Raw genomic sequence first — 14,640 nt, 5'->3', positions numbered from 1 at the left:
GGAAGGAAGGAAAGGTAAAAAGAAAGAACCTCATGCAAGTGTAATTCTCTCTTGCATAAATAGACACAGTCTTTTGTTTTCTCATCCAAGAATGTGTCTTTCAGGCCCAGACCTGACCAAATTCTGCGCATTCAAGAAGTTTTAATAGCTGCTTTCTTTAGTACCCCTTCTAGACTGCTCAGCAGTCACACCACCTGTAAATACACTACAGATTGGAGACAGAGTTAAATGAAGCACTATGCATCCTAGAAGAAACGGTGTCTATCCAAGGCAGATTTCTTTCCTAGCCCATCTTCCTTGTCCAAGAGTTTGAGAAAAAGGTCATAGGAGGCAGCAAAGGTCCTACAGACAGCTGGATATTTACTGTGGTATGGCCCTCACAAAAACAGAAGCAGAGTACAGAAGGAAGTGCCCTAGAACAAGCTGTGAGGTAGACTAGAAGTGATGAGCAAAGAAACTGTCTAACACTGCTTCTGTGTTATGTCTTTATAAAGGATTACACGATTCCATCATTTATTTGTCTTCGAGAACAAAAGATACTGCAGGATCCTGGTTAACTGCTGGTTAACTGACTTTACTTACACCTTCTTGTTTCAAAAGCAAAAATGCTTAGAAAGATTAAAATATTTTAAACTCTTCAGTAATATTGGAGTTCAGATCCCTTCTGCCTGGGTCAGTACCTCTGGTGTCTGCTGTTACTATTGGAGAAGCACTTTGATTTGTTTAACAACTCATTTATTCTTCTGCAGAGTAAACCCTCAAATCTCAAATTCAGTAAATAAGACCATACAGAATGAAGCCATTGAACAATGCTTTCTTTCAAATGTCTTCACAGCAAACGTATGAAAAGCAGCCGTGAAACATCGTAAGGAGAGGAAAAAATTGTACCATAAAAACAGGGCAACCATATTTTCCACAAACTTCCCAAGTCATCTGAGGTTGTTTATCTGGAAACAAACACTGCTGTGAAGGCTGGATCTGATTGTACTAGCCTCAGTATAAGGTAAGAAAAACGTGAGGTAAGAGTTCGGATCCTCAGTAGCATTTTCATGGTTTAGTTCTGTTAATAACTTCTAGGTGGAAGTTTGTTGAATTCAACTGTATTGAAGCATATCTAATTTGAAAAGAATGTCTACACATTTGCGAAGTTTCTGCAGTCGTGTATTTTTTGGACATACTATGCCAATCTAGTACAGATACTTCCCTTTAGAATTGATTGGTTTTGTATATGTCTTGCTTCTCATTTTAATAAGTATTTTCTTGGAAAATCTGTCACTTTAATGACCAGAGTTTCTTTTTCCACTCTCAGTGCTGGAAAAGGTCAAAATCCCCAAAGCAATTGTTTTCTTGGCAGCACACTGGTGTGTATTTGTGCTTACTCTTGTTTTTAGACACTTCAGTCAGCATCTGAAGAATATATCCTAATTTTTGTTCAACATGCAAAGGATTTATTATTTCCTTGCATATTGTACTTACACCTTAGATTGAATCTTGCCTCCAAACACCTGCCAATGTTCCCACCAAATTTCTTGGTAGTTCATCCTTTATACAGTTCCTCCTTTGCACATCTACTTCTCTCTGGAGTAGAAAAAAAAAGAAAATTCCATCTCATTTTTTCTGAAGTATATCTTAATCTAGTCAAACACTACAAATCCTATACTGGATAGGATGGTGACTGAGGAACAAGGGAGAAATGCTTGAATGAAAGTAATTATCCTCATCTCAAAGTGGCGAAAGGATCAACCTTTTTGTGACATATGTATGGTTATTTGTTTCTTCTTAAGTGAATGAGTTGTACAATATCATTTTCCTTTAGTATAAAATCAATGCCCTTTGCTGGGAGTTTTTTTTGCTATTTTTCTGATGATCCTGGTTTTGAAAGTGCACATGGAGTGCATTTTCCCTTCTTAATGAGTTCACTCCCGGAGGCAATATTAAACATATTACCACCTTGCTTAAGTCATTAAATTATTTTTAGTACTGGCTATAGAAGGAGATGGATAAGATTGGAAATTAAAGGAAATAACATTTTCAGTGACATTTGATATCCCCCATTCACAAGGGTATATGCTAGATCTGTCAAAATATACATCTGTGTATACATCTGTATAACTGATTTTCAAATAGCAGTAATGGGCATCCATCTCCACTGTGCACCAGGAATCCAAACTGTTTGTCTCACCAGCCACCAAACAAGAAAATCATCATATGCTTGCCAGCTTGAGACTCAAAAAGTAAACTGAATTTGTCTCGGCTTACAAATAATGAAGTAAAGATACTGCAGTATAAATGTTTTACTCAAGTAATTAATCCTATTAGTGATGCACAAGCTGGGACAGAGTCCAACTTACCTGCTAGTTTTGCAGGGAAAGAATATACTTTAATGAACAAAGAGAGATTACATGATTATAAATTTAGGCAAGGGGAAAAATGCAGTTGCCTTTCAGATGGTAGCTGTGCTTTAGAAAAAATTTCATTTTAACTAAGGTAGCTTGGATTCATTCATGTCTTCCTTCTGGAAGACACAGAGGGAGTAATCACTATTATGAGCATGTTTTGAAAGTAAAGACTACTAGAAGAAACAAACGACTTTTCATACATAGAGGCATAATCCTTGGCAGCAGTCTAAATCCAAAAAAACAATTTAACCCACCTTCTTTCCTATAGGAGGGTCACAGTGTGCTTAACTGCCATAATTGCAGTTTCTGTCCCAGACCCTCATGAACTGCATAGCTATTAAAATGTGGATACATTTTAATATCAGAACATGCAGTTTCAGATGCAAAGAAACAAACATCTAAACAGTTCAGTCCAAAGTGCTTCTATTTACTGCTTATACCAAAAAGGCTTAGACAAACACTAATAGTAAAATTGCTAATTGCTAATATGTCCTGCCCAAAGTATTCCTGAACAATGTACTTTGAGTTTAATATAAGGCTACATACCCAGGGAAAACTTGGTATTTTTGTTTCAAACCTTGACAGATCATTTGAAATATGACCTTAAAATTCACTTGTTCTGCTATTAATTTTGAATCCGTATCCATACCTCAGTTAAATATGGAATTTGTCCTTATTTAACATAATTTATTGTACACATTTTATCGTAGAGTTATTTCTAGTATAGCTCAGCCTTTCTTTGACCTCAAATACAGAGTCATATTTTACTGGCTGTTTACAGGCACTATGGTAGTTATTCAGATTGATTCCTCCTGATAACAGTTTAATGGGTTGTTTCTTGTCACAGTACTATTCACATCATAAGCTGTTTGTGCCATCCAAAGTAGCTATCTGAAAGTATAGAGCTTTATCTGTCAGTTGTTCAGCTACTGTGTCCTGTATTCACCTTGTTACTGCTGGCAGCCTCCCTAGGCTGGGAAGCTCTGATGAGAGACCAGGCACCAGTGCATCAATGCTGTAGGTGCAAATTTAAATTTCTTCTGTATCAGCTCTCATATTTTGTTTGCTCGTTTTCACATTGCATATCTGCATTCTGGTGAAATCAAAGTTAAGGAGTTTTTTCAAATCAGGTTTTGCATGTCTGTATTTTGAGAGCTCTGGATCAGTGCTACACAGAATATACAAAGATACTCCATTGCTGCCAGTTCTGCTTCCCAGCAGTAGAAGAAGAGGGATTCAGTCAGATGTGAATGCTTGGTCAATGTGGTAAATTATGCAATGCTTTCCAAAGTTAGGCAACGTCACTCTGATTAGGCACAGTTGTCTCTACATGCAAAGCATTAAAGGACCTTTCAGATCCCTATTTAGTCACAGCAGCTGTTGCTAACAAGTCCCTGCTAATGTGATTGAAGTGTTCATAAACAGTGGCATGAAAGTTGCTTCTTGCAGTGCTTTCAGAAAGTGACTAAAGACACGCTGCTTATTTAGTAGCGTTCACCTGTTGATGCTCCTGTGCATCAGAGGAACTTTTAATAAAGCAGCATTAATAAATTCCCTTAGGGGGATTATTTTTGTGAAGTAAATTCACCTCTTCATTTTGATATGATCACATACTTGTATTTTGTAAATTTTGTAACGGCACTTTCAGGGCTTTTTTCCATGAGTAATCAATAACAAATGCATAACAGTTAGGAGACAGCCTTCTTCTTCGTAAAACCGACAAGCAGGTGATAAAATAGTCACTTATACTGAGTATCAAGAACTGAAGAATTTTTGTTTCACCGAAGGCTGTTTTGCAAGTTACAATTTGTTATATGTATGCAGTGCACATTGCTCTGCTGAGATATTATGATTGAAATTGGTCAGCCAGGAACTTTGAAATTCCTTCTGCTTTTTTAATATATTCTTCTTAAATACTTACAGTGAAAGTCCTTCTTGGAGAAGAAGCCATAAAAAGCAGCCACAGAAGCAAAGAGCATGACTTAGAAAGAGGAAAAGTTAAAACGATCTTTTAATGTAAGTGCTGAAAAAAACTGCTGCAATTAAATATCATTTTTTCCAGAAAATTCTTTCATGTCTTTCATCTGAGATCCATTGCTTCCTTTAAATAAGGTAGAGCCAGGAGAGCATCTGGCTGTGAAAAGGGATAAAAAACCAAGCAGTGACACTGACAGGATGCTAAAGTTTTGTGATTGGTTGTTAATATCAGCCATGCCAAGGTAGCAGAGACCAGTACTTTTCATCAAGTGGATCTCAGCTCCAAATGCAAGAGAGAAGCAGAAACCATTGCTGTAGTTCGTTCCCATGTCCACTGTGCTAAGTGACACAACGTGCTTTAGAAAATATAATAATACAACCTATTATTATTTCAGAGTGCCAGTTTAAGAAAAGTCTTGGGTAGATGGAAATGTCTCAGTCAAACAGCTGAGGCAGGAGTTGGTATAGAATCTTCTGCTCTGCTTTCTGCTGGCCATTTCATAAGTTAATGATAAAGAACTCTTTGGATAAAGGAACAGAAAGAGCCAGACCTATAATTTCAAAGGAATACTAGAATTTCCCTGAGCAGATTATTGTGCTTTTGTTCTCCTAAATACTTGTTTCCATATTTCTAAGGGTGATACAGTATTTCATGCAGTAATGCATGCAGGTTGACAAATAAAAAATAATGTATAGAATTACAATAGATACAGCTAATAGAAACCACAGTATCTATATTGTTTTTCTAAGTAATACAATTTATGCTATTGAATATATTTGAGTGAACAAGGGATCATTTCCAGTGTACTAAATGATAAACCTCTTTTGCTGATATTAGCACACTTGCTTATTTCTCTCTTAATTCAGGCACTTTGCTGTTATTGCTGTGAAAACCTAGGAACATAAAATAGAAGTGTGGTAAGGTATCTGTAATAACTGAGCTGGTAAGCAATGCACTCTGCCTTCCTGAAGTCATTTCAGTCAAAAGGACACAGCATTTTCCTAAAGGCAACACATGGTCACTGGTTTGTCAGATAATTTTGTATTTCCTTGCTATATAGACTTATTTTCCTCCTAGAGATGACAAAAAGTCTTTCTGAATGGCATTTTTTTCTGCAAAGGGATGTACATGTGAGTGCATTGAAGAACTAGAAGCTGGCATTGCTCTGTACAAGTAAATGCTTACAGTTGCTATGAAATCCCGTGTCATTTCAATGTTCTCATTATGAATGAGAGAATCCATGATACCATCAGAAATCAATTTTATTGGGAAACTGAAAAAAAACACGCTGACCTTCTGAATGCTTCTTCAGAATGTTTGCTTTCCAGACAACTCCCCAGAGTATCAGAATTTCACGTTAAAAAGCTCTGCAGGTCAAAGTATGCTTTGAATTCCTTTGGCTCAGACTTTGCATGCCAAGCTGGACTTCTCTTTTTGTGACTCTGACTAGGAGCTACTGCCTGTCACAGAAAAGGGATAGGAAAGGATTGTAACCTCATAACTTAGGGAAGTACTTTTGTTCTCTGAACAGGAATACAAAGAAACCCCAGCAAACGTTGCTTTCATTCTGATTTTACAATCTATATATGAACAAAAATGAGACTTACATCTCCAATTTATACACACAAAATGATTAGATGGGTCATAGAAATCAGTATAAAATTGGTGGAGAATTTTTATAAGTCCTATCTACACACGTTATGAATTGATATGAATCATAACTTCAAAGCCTTTGTCTCTTTTACTCAAGTCGGTGCAATCTGAGATGCTAACTTCATAGTTAGTGCTATAGCGAAATACAGTAATAGTTTTCTTTCTCTAGAACACAATATTATATGTGTATACATACATTTTAATATATACATTGTGTTTATATATATTTAATATATTCTTAAATCTTACAACATTCTCAGAAAATTGTATTATATAATCTGTTGGAGTTTTCTTGGTGGAAGCCCCTCAAACAAAGGAGTGTTTCACAACTCAATATATTATGGCACAGATGTGTTTTTAATTCATTTCCTTAGTTCATCCTGATTCAAGAGCGTGCATCCATATTAAGGCTAGTCAGCTCAATTTGCAGCCTTTCCTGCCTGCCACTCTGCCTCTTCTAACTGAAATGTAACCTTTCCAGGACAAATTCTGGCTTGTGATCTGGTCAGGGTTTCTTTCACCTTGAGGATTTACCAGTTTTCATCAGTGAAAATTCCAGGTGTTCTGTGTGAAATAACATTTTATTTCTTCAGAAATAACTGATGTGTGTTGAGATTGCATGATTTGTTTATGTGTTTGTTGCTTTGTATTCTATTTGACTTTCCTAGCAATCGTTTTTACATTCAGACAGTGGCTAAAAAAAAAGGCAGTTCATCTTCTATTAGAGCTTTCTGTGTGAAAGTGTAACGACATACATCTAAACATCAACCCCCCCATTAGATGCACTAGAAATTTTTAAATGAAAGCAGAGGCTTTAAATGACAAAGAAAATGAGTGTATTGTTAGTAAGTTTATTTCCTTAGATCCCATCTCCTATTCACTGCAGTGTTTATAAATATGATTTCCTTAGAGACAAGCACTACTAATGTTTGCTAAGTCACTCAGTGACATTTTGCTTCTTACTGAAGAGAATAGATTTCTTCTACTCCCCGCTAAAACAATTTCTTTAAAATATTCCCTTATGTGTGATATGTAATGTGAGATCTTGGACTCTTTTTTTTTTTCCTTAGTCTGTGATTACACAGGTTATTCTACAGGTTTATGCAGGTGATTATACAGGCATATTCTTTCTTTAGCAACCCTTCTGTTCAGTGATTCTATGTTTTATTATTTTGATTTTCACCTGTAAAAGGTGATGTTACACTCCAGAGGTGACAAAGGCAGTTCTGCAAAGCAGTCTGCACTGTTTTTGCCCACAGCGCCTGCTGATGCACATGATAATCCTACATTCATTTTCTGACATAGATTTCTAGTCCTCCTGATCTGTTTTCTTCCTTAGCAAAGTTGTTAAGTAGAAATTTTGTCTTGACCTGATATTCAGAAAAGTGGCTGAGTAATTTCAGCTTCTGCACCTGAATTTGTTCTCGGAAAGACTCCAGGGAGAGTCATAGTCATATCATGTCTGCAAGCAGCATGCAGAGCCCAGCCAGCCCATGATGAGAAGCAGCTTCCATCGCTTTCAAGTGCACGTATCTCTGCCAAAATCTGTAGGCTTATTTCAAGTAAAATTAAAATCATGACACACAACCTAACATGCTGATATTAAGTTGTTAGCAACAATGGTGCAAACACTCCTTGCATACAGGTGAAGCAGGAATTAATAATTTATTATTTTCAGATTTTCATTATGAAATATTACCTCACAAATTCACAAAATATTTCAAAAATGGTTTAAGTGAATTTAATCACAAATTCAATATTCCTTATTTCTCCTTTTTTTTTCTCCTTAAAAGAAAATGCCTCAACTTCCTATAATGTTTGTAATCTTTCTAATTAATTTCTCAAATTATTTAAGATTATTTTTTGAATGGTCTTGCATTTTAGGAGCTACTATACTTGATTTGTCCAGCAGTTCTCACAACTCAATATGTTGTTCATGTTTTGAACCCAAGTTTTCATGTAACTATCGTGCTAATTTTCTTGTCACAGCTAGTTCAGTGCAGAATATAAGCATGATTTGAAGGTTATCTATGCGAAGGGAAAGTCTTGCCAAATTCAGGAAGTAAATTAAAATAAACTTATTGAACAGAAGTCAGTGTGGAACTGCCTACAAGTTCTCAAAAAATTCCCCATTACTCAATAATTAGCTTCTCTTGAGGTCAGCTACATCTTTCCCATTCCCTTCTACCATAACGTTTTTCCTAGCAGTTTCTACAGTGAAGCAAGCAACTATTTATCTTCACTTGTTTATCTTTACATCTGTTTTATCTTTACATCTGCTAATCCATTCCTGGCAGCTATTTAAGCATTATCCTTGATAGATTATGAAGAAAATAACTGCTGTTTATAGTAACGAACATTTTCAGGAACTTGCTGGTTACCTGTTACATATTTTTTGTACACACACTTAAATGCATACTTTTGGATATTCTTTTATAGGCAGTACCATATAGAAACACCTTGTTGTGTATCTTCTCTATGAACACATAAACTCTGTAATTTTACCAGCAAAATCGCCAGCATCTGCAAACCACGCAGGACTTTTTCTTTAGAGATGTATAGCTTTGCATGGAGTTCTTTGCAAAATGCTGTGAGCTGAAAGACTGTAATACAGGAATTAGTGCAGGTGTGAAGTGTTTCCTGCTCTGTATTTCTCATCTGCAGAAAGCCCCACAATCTAAGCAGCATATCATGCTCTCCCTTTGAATCATAGTTTAGTTGTTCCTTAGAACAAAGTGCTTCTGGATTTCATTTTAGCTGCACCTGCAGTCATTACAAAATGCTTTGAATGCTTTATTTTAAGGACAGTTTTTGTGAGAGCACGCTCCCGAACGATACAAAGAATGGAAGAGTAAGTAAAAGGCAGGCAGCTGACATCTCTGTCCATCAGTCCTCTATTGCACACCGAAGTAATTCCACTCTTCTCCGAGCTAACAGCCACTCTGCTCCAGTGCTGCCAGGCAGGAAATCTGAAATACAGTCTGGACACTGAACAGCAAGAAAAGTGTTTGCAGTAAATCAAGCAAAGGCCTTGAAAGCCACTCTCTTGCTTGGTGTCCCTGGTTTTAAGGACTACAAGGCACGGACTGAGGAAGAAGTGAGCAGTTCCCAACTCCAGGACATTGTTCAGCACTTTTTGTAGATTTATGTCAGTTATATGCATCTAAGGGCAGAGATCGTTTGATGGCTAAACTTTATATATTGCTATAGCAGAGCATCTTTTTCCTCTTCCATAAAGTTAGGCTCATTGTCTGATCTTTACTCACAATAAATTATTTTTAGTCCATCAGAATTAAAGTTAACAAAAAGAAACTGCTGATCAAGGTTTTGCTGCAACATGCAGGAATATTCAGCCCTGTGCTACAAAGGGCAAGAGGAGATTGCTGTTTACCACTATCACAGTGCCTCCTTCGTCCTTTCTTCCCCAATTTTTCAGCTCTTGCGCCATTTTTTACCTAAAATCACAAGTCCTACAGGGCAACCTACCAATGCCAAGCTGGGTGAAAGACAACGCAGGACTTTTGCTGAGCAGAGCAGCAGGCAGGGAAGCAGGAGAGCTGCCTGTGCACAGGGCTGTGCGCTCCCTCCTCCTGGGTGGGCCTTGCTGCCTGACTGAGGCCAGGAGCTGCTGGCAGCACCCAAGGGAGCGCAGCCTCCCAGGCACTCCACAGCACCCAGCTGCTTTCAGGTACCTGCCTGCACACTGCCTGGGCTCAGCCAGGCTGGTTTCCCCAGGGCTGCCCTGCTTACCTTCGAGGCCGGGCTGCATAGGAAAGGGGCACACTGTTCTTGCTGCCATTTTAGCTAAAATGGGGGTTCTATTCATCACATTTTTTGATCACACACAGTACTAGAGTGAAATTAGCTCTTTTTTTGTCTTTTTCCTTCCATCAGTGTTGCGACAGGTTTCCTGTGATGGTCTATGCTGAAACTTGCCCCAAAGCTTCCTATTGTCTGAAAAGAGAAGAGCAGAGAGAATGGGGGAAGAGTACATCCAGGGATCTGGTATTTAATCTCAGCTCTGTTACTGACAAGCAGATATTCAGCATTTGACTTTTTTGTGTTTGTGCTTTAGAGTCATCTTCCTTAAATTCATAATGAAGGCTGGTTGCAATATTGCAGTACCGTTCTAGGCTTTTTATGAAGTTTTCAATCAAATACATTATCATAGGGCGTTGTTTGAGGAAGTCTTCATTACTATTATGAATATGCTCATTCACTATTTGTTCCTCTGTGCTTAAGGTCTAAAAAAATATCTGAAGCATTGTCCTTAAACAAAAGTAACATAACTGTGTAAAATCCAAGTTTAAAAAAATCATTAAAAAAAAAAAAGATGATTTCCTCAGTAAGAAATAAAACTATTTGGCTAATTAGACACTATTTTCAAATGACAGTAATGAAAACGAAGTCTAGTCATTAATTTTTGTCAAATGTTATTATATATTTGATGTGTGTTATACATAGACTATTCTATACTATCTGTTAATATTGTATATTATGAATGTAACTCCATAACAATTTGAGTTTTGCCCTTCTAGGATCCTTGGCCCAGGCTGATGACCTTAATGCAAAGCTGCTGTCGGAATGGAAGAGAGACTTGGACAAAGAATCTGTGTCAAATGCATGTTCCATTTTTTGTCTTACTCCTCGATGTGTTACGATGTTCTACATAGCAAGCTTTTTTACCCAGAGGTTTTTCCAGATATGTGTTTTTCAGAATGCATGAATAAAGAAGAGCTGATAATTAGGAAAAAAAAAAAACAAACATATATCCAATATTCTTTAGTATTTTTCATTTTACAAAATCCCAGAAACGAATGCAGAATATGGTATAAATTTCAAAATTGAAGTTATACTTCATTTCAAATGATTTCTAATCTTCATTTCTCTAGACTTGATTAAGTATTGTTATTATTTGTTGAAGGAAGGCAACGTGGTCTCCAAAATAAGCGCCAATATGTTGATTATAACATAACTGCATAGACAGACATAAATGTTCCCATGCATGTATTAATAAATTCATTAATTTCAGTGTTAATTCAGTCCCAATGTCTTTCATGCATGTTAACTACACAACAGCTCCACCTCGTGGTTGACTAACTATTGCCTGACGATTCATTTTCAGCACTGTAAGAAAACCAGGGTTGAAAACAAAAATGCAAAAAAAAAAACTGATCAGGAGAGGAAATTTTATGTATGATTAATTTCATTTCACTTTTCTGTTGTTGTTAAAAAAGAAAAACAACAAAAATGAAAAGGTGTTGGAAAGAAAAAAAATAAAGCTTGAGTGTTTAATATTTGCCTTTAGTATTTATCATCTTCCATATCTAGGTGGCTAATTATAAAAAGGAAAATTATTAATATAAAAAACTATTGAAATTATGATATGCTGTGTTTCTGAGATTGTGAATTGTCTAACTGTTATGTTTTGTTTCTTCTTCATACAGATGTTAAAAAATGATGCAGCTAATCAGCAGTTTAACCTTGAAGCTGCAATTAAAAATGTTGACAGAATGTCCAGTGAGCTGAAGAAACTAAATGGTAATTCTGAGTTCATCATCTAGGTATATGTTTAAAGTGTTCTTTGAAAGTGTTCTTTTAGCATGATTGAGAATGGCTCATGCTTTATCATACAATTGCATTGGTAAAATACAATTACCTTCTTTTCATAAAACAATGAAACAATGGTGACATACCATTATTTTAGGTAAAAATCTGTTAGGCAGTCAAATTCATTCCTTTGCAGGGACAGTAATAGTTTGATAATGAAAATATTATGAATATGCTGATGCCAACATTTTTTATTACTTTGAAGTAAACAGAAGAATAATTTTTTTTGCAAGAGTTGATAGATGTACACTTTAAAAAGTGCTACATTTAGTTGCCATTTATTTAGCATGTACCGTTCAATAATCACAGAATCTTAAAATCGTAGAATCATAAGAACCATAAATGGCTTGGGTTGGAAGAGCCCTTAAAGATCTCACTGTCCCAACCTCCCATGGGCAGGATTGCCAGGCACTACATCAGGCTGCCCAGGGCCCTGTCCAACCTGGCTTTGAACATCTCCAGGGATGGGGCCCTCACAGCCTCACTGGGCAGCAGTGCCAGCACCTCACCACCCTCTGAGTAAAGAATTTCCTAGCATCTAATCTAAATCTCCCCTCTTTTAGTTTAAAACCATTCCCCTTTGTCCTATCACTGCGAGACCATGTAAAAAGTTGGTCTCCTTCCTGTATATAAGCTTCTTTCAGGAACCAGAAGGCTGCAAGGAGATCTCCACAGGGCCTTCTCCTCTCCAGGCTGAACAAGCCCCACTCCTTCAGCCTTTCTTCAGAGTAAAGTGCTCAGCCCTCTGATGATCTTTGTGGCCCCTTTGTGGACCCTATCCAACAGCTCTACATTGTTCTTGTGCTAGGAACCCCAGTCAGTGCTGTGATACTGCATTGCCCTTTGTCTTTCAGTGGAAAGCCAACTACTGCTTTGTGACATTATTTTGAATTTCAACCAACCCATGAAGGCCAAAGATTTAAGAGAGGCTGAAGAAAAAGCTTGGAGTTTGATGGATTGAGTACTACCATTCATCTTCACGCATTGTCTTCTATTAATAGTTATTCAGTTTGAACTGTAAAATGACATAATGGCTTAATGCACTTGGAATACATTTATCTGGAAATGTAGGATGGAAAAACGTCATGTAGCATATTGATTTTGAGAAATATTTTGAACCCAGTTTTCTCACACTAAGCATATTAGGTGTGGAACGAGTGGCATAATTAACTTAAAATGTCAGGAAATTTGATCTGATGTTTTTCCACACGTGGTTCACTCCTTTTAAACAAAGGCATACTGGAAGAGTAATGAAAGGTTTTAAATTACTTCAAGTCAAGGTGTTGCTCTTAGAGAAATGGGTAGGAAACGACCAGTAAAAGAGAAACTGCAGCTCCTCATTTGATCTGCCTTCCTCATTCTAAAAATGTTGCTGAGGAAAGAGGCCATACAGGAGATTACTTGTGGAGAACCAGAAGTATTTTGATCGGGTTTTGGTGGTGACTCTAATGCTCATGGCTACAAAAGAAAGCAGAGTTTGGTAGTCTAAATACCCTGAAGTCTTCTTGGCCCAAAATTTGAATAGCCAATATGTTTATATATTTCATTAGAACTTATTCTTGTGAAAAGGTCTGAATTTTGAGGAGTGTTTTTAATCATACAAAACATGTTTATTTGAATAGTCAAATACAGACTTACTGTGCTGAAAAAGAAGTATTCAAAGCTGCATTTTGTTATGTTGGTTTGATTTTTAAAGCTCTTTCTCTAATGAGATGCTTTAAAACAAATAAAACAATTCCATGGGAGGCATTTCTGGGTTTTCAGATTTTTCAAAGGAATGTAATAGAACTACAACTCCCAGCTCATACAGTTGGTGGCAGTCCTGAGGGATTGATCTTATTTTGGAAAGACATTAAGACTGACTTTTCTTTCACAAGACTGGACAGGAGATGTTTTTAATATATACATGTATATATATTTTACTCGTAGTTGCACAGAAATGAAATTCTTTAACTTTGAATTTCAGCTGCTAGTCAAATATATTGGAAATGAAAGTAACATTTACAAAGCATATATATTTAAAATTGTATGAAATCTGATTGCTTTTTTTCTAAACTGCATGGAAGACAGTATCCTCTGAGTTGTGGTTCAACACACAGTTGACTTTAAAAGGGAAAATGTGTAACCTGGTCCAAGGCAATTCCAAGATGTTAGCAGAAAACCAGAGTTCCTAGAAAATCTGGACAAAACAATTGGATGAATTCCACTTTTCAAAGGAATGGGAAAAATCTTTTGTTATTGTATTCTTCAGTGGTGCCTTCAGCTTTTATTTAAGAATTGAGAAAGGTTGTTGGTGTCTGTTGTTTTTTTTTTTTCTTGAAAAAAGCATGGAAAAAAACCAAACAACCAGAAAGCAGTTATATAAGAGGAACCAAGCTTCCCTCTCTTTGCTTTCTAAGAGATTTGGGTGTGGTCTTCCATTTAAGAATCGCATTGTTCATGTGTCTCCTATAAAGGAATGGTGGCTTAAATTAGAGTTAGAGATATAATTTAAGAGGAGTTTGTGTAACAGAGGAAAGCTTGTTCCTGTATGAGGTTAGAGGATCCCATAGAAGGCCTTCAAAAAAACTTCAAATTTGTGGGCAAAGGTGTTCTTGTTCCTGAGTGAAGTTAGAAGGCCTGAGGGAATACATACTTCCAATTAGTCGGCAAAAACGTGTCATCAGTGACTCATCAGCGGTATGGCAGGCAAAGGATTGTGTCTGTAGACATTTTGTTTCTCTAGAAAACTGTGCACAGAAAACTTCACCGCTGAGTCACACAGACAGATCTTCACAGGCAGCTAAGTATCCAGGGGATTTTTGGGTGTTACTGGAAGCTGATGTTTTTCAGGTCCAGGTTGGAGTCCTAATCTTTACACAGAAATCTCCATAGTTAAATCTATTAGGAAGTAGATTGCAGAAAAAAAATGAATGCTGCTCAACTTTGTTTTGGTTCTTTTGTATGCCTCTTTAGATAATACTTTTGCTGCTGCAGTTCTGATCTGAAAAATAGGTTGCT

General features: G+C 36.8%; 1 long non-coding RNA gene across 1 annotated transcript; it reads left to right on the top strand.

Moving 5' to 3' along the window:
* The first annotated feature begins 911 nt into the window (after positions 1-911).
* LOC122164500 lies at positions 912-11,068 on the top strand. Its single transcript, XR_006170229.1, has 4 exons — positions 912-1,003; positions 4,323-4,415; positions 9,925-10,035; positions 10,569-11,068. It is a non-coding gene; the product is annotated as an uncharacterized LOC122164500 (long non-coding RNA).
* Positions 11,069-14,640: the final 3,572 nt, after the last annotated feature.

The sequence above is a fragment of the Centrocercus urophasianus genome, unplaced genomic scaffold, assembly GCF_019232065.1.
Source record: "Centrocercus urophasianus isolate 14NV4802_14NV808 unplaced genomic scaffold, USGS_Curo_1.0 seq_26, whole genome shotgun sequence".
Lineage (NCBI taxonomy): Eukaryota > Metazoa > Chordata > Aves > Galliformes > Phasianidae > Centrocercus > Centrocercus urophasianus.
This window is presented reverse-complemented; position numbering and strand designations above follow the sequence as displayed.